General features: G+C 35.4%; 1 non-coding gene across 1 annotated transcript; it reads right to left on the bottom strand.

Annotated features, from left to right (window-relative positions):
- Positions 1 to 658: 658 nt before the first annotated feature.
- On the bottom strand, positions 659 to 766 carry LOC133827823 (small nucleolar RNA R71). The gene has a single exon (XR_009890474.1). It is a non-coding gene; the product is annotated as a small nucleolar RNA R71 (small nucleolar RNA).
- Positions 767 to 6041: the final 5275 nt, after the last annotated feature.

Raw genomic sequence — 6041 nt, forward strand, 5'->3', positions numbered from 1 at the left:
ATTGGTCATTTAGTTGAAAATGTTTGAATTGTGATTCTCAATACTCATCTAGTAACCTCGGGGAGTTTTGGTGAGGCATGTGAGATCATTTCAAATTGTCCAAATCTACCAAGGAACAAGTTTGACCAAAAAAAAATCTTGTTTTTGAAAGTGGATGAATCGTCATAGATATGAATTAGGGAGATTTGTTAGGAGACCTGACACCCCTAGTCATAACTCTTCCGATACATCCAACAGTTCCTCTCCCACCTCAACAATTGCTCATAATCCTTTCGCAATGGCTCATCATGAGGAAATTCAGCAGAGAAGACTAAATGACTATCTCCATCTTACTCGTACTCCTACCCCTTCTTGTATCATCTTTCCACCTAATATGCCTAACTTTGAATTTAAACTTGGCATGATTCAACTCTTGCCAAATTTCCATGGTTTAGAAAATGAAAATCCTTATGTGCATATTAGGGAATTTGAGGAGGTGGTAGCCACTTTCTATAACCAAGCTAATTTCGCGGATATTATGCGATTGAAGCTTTTTTCCCTTCTCTTTAAAGGATAAGGCTAAAAGTTGGTTATACTCTTTGAGACCAAGGTCTATTGGAACATGGGATGAAATGACATCGTCATTCTTTCAAAAATACATCCCTAACCACAAGACCAATGGCTTAAAAAGACAGATTTCTACCTTTTCCCAAAAAGACAATGAAACTCTCTATCAAGTCTGGGAAAGGTTTAAAGAAATGTTGACTCTTTGTCCCCACCATGGCTATGAAAAATGGCGCCTAGTTAGCTATTTCTATGAAGGCCTCACAATTCATGAACGCCAGTTTGTAGAAATGATGTGCAATGGTGAATTCCTCCAAAAAGTACCTGAAGAGGCCTTGGAATATCTCAATGAGCTTGCAGAAAAATCTCATACTTGCACTGGTCCAAGTGCTACTGAAAGCACCAACAGAAATAGACCAGCAAGAATTTACCAATTGAAGGAGGAAGACAGTCTAAAAGCTCAAGTAGAAGCTTTAACAAAGCAACTTGAGGCCTTTAAGACAAAAGGTGGGCAAGGACTTCATATGATTGCCCGAGCAGAAACACATGAGCCATGTTTTGTGTGTGGAGGAATGAATCATTTAGCTCAGGACTGCTTAGCTTTTAGTGAATTGAGGGGGGTATATGAAGAGCAATGTAATGCCTTAGGGGCCTATAATAAGCCATTCTCTCATACGTACAACCCTGGTTGGAGAAACCACCCGAATTTCAGCTGGAGAGATCCCAACCAAACACAATCTTCTAGAGGGCAGTGGAAAAATGAGCACCAGTCTCAACCATCAAAAGCTCAATCTGCTCCTCAATGCAATGCTCCACCTCAAAGGAGTTCTCTTGAGAACACCCTTCATTCATTCATGGAGGAGCAAGCCAAAATAAATCGTCAAATGATGGAAGAAATCAAGGAAATGAAAAGTCAAATTTCAAAACTGACTGGATCCTTGGCCAATTCTGATAGAGGCAAACTTCCTTCTCAGCCTCAATTCAATACACAAGGGCAACATATGGCTCAAACCTCCAACTCTAACGATCAAAACATTAAGGAGGCTAATGCCATCACAACTAGAAGTGGTAAAGCTTTGGAAGATCCACCAATACCAACTACTACTTCAAAATCTCCAAATGTTATCTCTGAAAGTGTGCCATCCAATGCTTCTGCAAGAGTTCCATTTCCCCAGGCTCTAAGACCTGCTGGGAAAATTCCTAAAAATCGAGGAGAAATCCTTGAGCACTTGACACAAGTGAAGATTAATCTTCATTTGCTTCACATCATCAAACAAGTGCCAGCATATGCTAAAATCATCAAGGATCTTTGCACTGTAAAAAGGAAGCATCATGTCAAGAAGACTGCTTTCCTAATAGAGCAAGTGAGTGCGGTAATTGAACAAAAGACACCGCCAAAATACAAAGATCCTGGTTGTCCCACCATTTCCTGCCAAATTGGGACTCATGAATTCAGCCAAGCTTTGCTAGACTTAGGAGCGAGTGTCAATCTCATGCCTTATTCTGTCTACTCACAACTTGGTCTTGGTGAAATCAAGCCTACTTCTGTAGTCTTACAACTGGCTGATCGTTCTATTAAGAAGCCTCGGGGTATTGTTAAGGATGTTCTTGTTCAAGTTGGCAAATTCTATTACCCCGTTGACTTCCTCATTCTGGATACTCAATCTGTGGTTAACATGGAGTCAAAAATCCCTATCATACTTGGAAGACCTTTCCTTTCTATAGCTAATGCCCTTATTAACTGTAGGAATGGTCTCATGAAAATATCTTTTGGGAATATGACTCTCGAGGTCAATATTTTTCATGTTGCAAAGCAACCACATGATGATAATGAGTGTTATCAGACATTTCTTATTGACACTCATTCCTGAGGAGATTCAATTGCAAAGCAATTCTGATGAACTCCTCTCTGTTAGTGAAATTTCTGGTTTTGATGAGTTAATTAATGAAATTTCTTGTTACAAAGACTCACAGAACAGAAGAACAAAGTTTTGGCAACCTCGCTTTGAAGAGCTACCTACTGAAAGGGAAAAGCCAAAACCTTCTGCTGAAGAAGTTCCCATTGTTAAGTTAGCCCAACTACCTGAGGGTTTAAAACATGTCTTCCTAGGAGATGGTGATACATTTCCTGTTATCATTTCGCCCAAACTTGATCCTTCACAAGAAATCCAGCTAATTAAGCTACTGCAAAAGCTTAAATCTGCATTAGGTTGGACAATCGCTGATATTAAAGGTATTAGCCCTTTAATTTGCTCCCATCGAATCAATCTGGAGGACGGGGCAATCCCTCGAAGAGATCCTCAAAGAAGACTGAACCCCACAATGAAAGAAGTTGTGAAAAATGAAGTGATGAAACTTCTGGATGCCGACATCATTTATCCAGTGGCTGATAGCAAATGGGCTAGTCCAACTCAGGTAGTACCCAAAAATTCGGGTGTAACTATTGTTGAACATGAGAAAGGGGCCCTTGTCCCCACAAGAACTGTGACGGGTTGGCGTGTGTGCATTGACTATCAAAAGTTGAATTCTGCCACCAGCAAAGATCATTTCCCACTTCCATTCATTGACCAAATCCTTGAACATGTGGTTGGTCATCCTTTCTATTGCTTTCTTGATGGCTATTCAGGCTACCATCAAATTGAAATTGCATTGGAGGATCAAGATAAGACCACTTTCACTTATCCTTTCAGTACGTATGCTTTTCGGCGTATGCCATTTGGACTGTATAATGCCCCAGCCACCTTCCAAAGGTGCATGATGAGTATTTTCAGTGACATGGTTGAAAAATGTGTGGAAGTATTCATGGATGATTTAACAATCTTTGGAAACTCTTTTGACGCGTGTCTTCTTAATTTAGAAGTTGTTTTGACACGATGTATTGAGAAGGGCCTTGTGCTCAATTGGGGAAAATGCTATTTCATGGTATCTTCAGGCATAGTCGTGGGACACATTGTCTCTGAAAGAGGAATTGAGGTTGATCAGTCTAAGACTAATCTCATTTCTAATTTTCCCACTCCAAAAACTATCAAAGATGTCAAATCTTTTCTTGGGCATGCTGGTTTTTATAGGAGGTTCATTCAAAACTTTTCAGCGATTTCTCGTCCGCTATGTAACCTCCTAGCTAAAGATGCTACTTTTGAGTGGACACCTAAGTGTGAGGATGCCTTCCGAACACTTGTTGCAAAATTGACCTTCGCTCCTATTATGCAGTCACCTTATTGGGATTTTCCTTTTGAAATCATGTGTAACGCAAGCAATTTTGTTGTAGGAGCTGTTTTGGGACAATGAAGGGAAGGGAAACCTTTTGTTTTCTACTATGCAAAGTCGAACTCTTACTAGTGTTCAAATGAACTATTCCACTACTGAAAAATTGTAGTGCACCAAAAAAAAAATTAGTTATTAAAATGTTTGTGTTTTATTTTATTTAAGTGTTAAGTGTGGTGAATTGTTTTATTTAAATATTTGTTTATTTTATTTAATTGTTTGTTATTTTATTTAATTGTTAGAATTGTTGGTAGAATTTTTGTGAAATTAATTGTTAAATGATATGTAATTATTTTATTCTTTTTAAAATGTGATTTTGTGAGATTTGGTTGAATGCACTAAGGTGCATGGTAGGTAGTGATGCACCCTAGTGACTTAGTGTGTGCAAGTGCATGGTAGCATGATGCACATGTGTAGAATTTTCTGTACATTTTTTTTTTGTATCTTTATATTAGATTTAATTGATTATTATTAATTGAAAAAAAAAAGGGCAAGTGATGGTGGACGTGTAGCATAGTGGGAAAGGAATGGTTTTATTCCATATATTTTCTTGATTCAAATAAATTAAAATTAGAAGACCATGGTTATTTTAAGTAAGGATGTAATCATCTTTTTATTACATGCCAATTAAAGATAAAAACAATTAAAAAAAATTAAGAGAAAATATGGAGAGAATAGGAAACTTACCTTTTCTTTTATTGGACCATTATTGGAGGATTAGGATAAAGAGGGAAGGAAAGAAGAGAAGAGATTTATGCTCATTTGGAACTCACGACAATAGAGAGAGAGAGGGCGTGACCTAGAGAGAGAAGGAGAAGAAGAAAGAAAGGAAGAAGAAGAAGAAGGGATCAAGCTAGGGTATGGCTCTTGTTTTGCTTTATGATTTCTTCTTTTAATTCTAGTATGTTGATTAGGGTTGTTTCTAACTTTTGGTGTTCATCTTCTTCTCCATCTTGATATTCAAAAAATACAACCCCTAGGGTTTGAGCAAGGAGGTGCTTCTAGATTGGGTTCTTGATTTCTATCAAGAGAGGTATTGAAATCCCTCCCTCAATTTTGTGGTTATTAGTATTTGATGAATGATATTTTTAGAGGGACTATGGTTGAAAGTGGATTTGTGTTTTGGGTAGGATAATAGGTTATTTAGTGTTCTTGTTATTTTGTTGGTGATGTGTTATTTGATCATGCATGAAGGGGTTTTGGTGTTGATTTGCTATGTATGATGATTAGTGATAATTTATGATTTTATACATGAAGATTTTGGCCTAAGCATGTCTAAGGATCCCCTCTATATTTTGTTTTATGTTTTTATGATTTTCAATATGTTAGATCCATGTTCTAGGACCTATGTAATTTGGGTGTCATAATAATTTGGAATCTTGATAATTGGATCCATGAAATTTGATAAGATGTATATGATATTATGTATCAATAAATTATGGTATGCATGAAAAATGATAGAAACATGTTAGGTTTAATATGAAGGCATATATGGATATTGGTGTTTATGTTATTGATGTATGTTGTTATTATTGTTTTGTTGGATTTCATGTATGAACTCATTGGAAATAGAATAAGATTTTGTAAGGTTGTAATTGAATATGTGTTAGTTATTTTTCCTTGAATTATTTGTATAATAAGAGCATGTTATGATTTGTAATTTATTTGTGCTAATTATACATGTATGATTTTGTATGAATTTTTTAGAGGCATGAGATAAAATATAAAATTCATGATGATTTATGCTTGCTGATTTTGTGATTAAATGGTGAAAAGATTGATGAAATAATGATGTGCATGCATAAGAAATGTCTCTAATGATATGTGGTATTTGTGGGAATAAAATGGTGTTTTAATTTACACTTAAAATGATATTTTTGCACAATTAATTACCTTCAGTTTTTTTTATATATTTTGATGAAAATATGAGTTTTAAAAAATGAAGGAATGGTGATTTTATAATAAATTTGATTGCTGAAATTTTTGTTAAAAAAACATATAAAGTGTGTTTCAATAAAATGAATTTGATTAGTATTCTGAAATAAATTAATACCCTAAATTATGGTAAAATTAAAAGTGGTTTTTTTTAATATAATATGAGTGGTTATTTTACAAGTTATGATTTTTCTTTAATTTGAATAAGAAAAATGTTGAATTTAATTCACTTGTGATTTTTAAATAAATTAAATGGTGGCTGAAAGTTTAGTTTAATAAGTTTAAAATAATTATTTGAT

The sequence above is a fragment of the Humulus lupulus genome, chromosome 3, assembly GCF_963169125.1.
Source record: "Humulus lupulus chromosome 3, drHumLupu1.1, whole genome shotgun sequence".
NCBI classification, from domain to species: domain Eukaryota; kingdom Viridiplantae; phylum Streptophyta; class Magnoliopsida; order Rosales; family Cannabaceae; genus Humulus; species Humulus lupulus.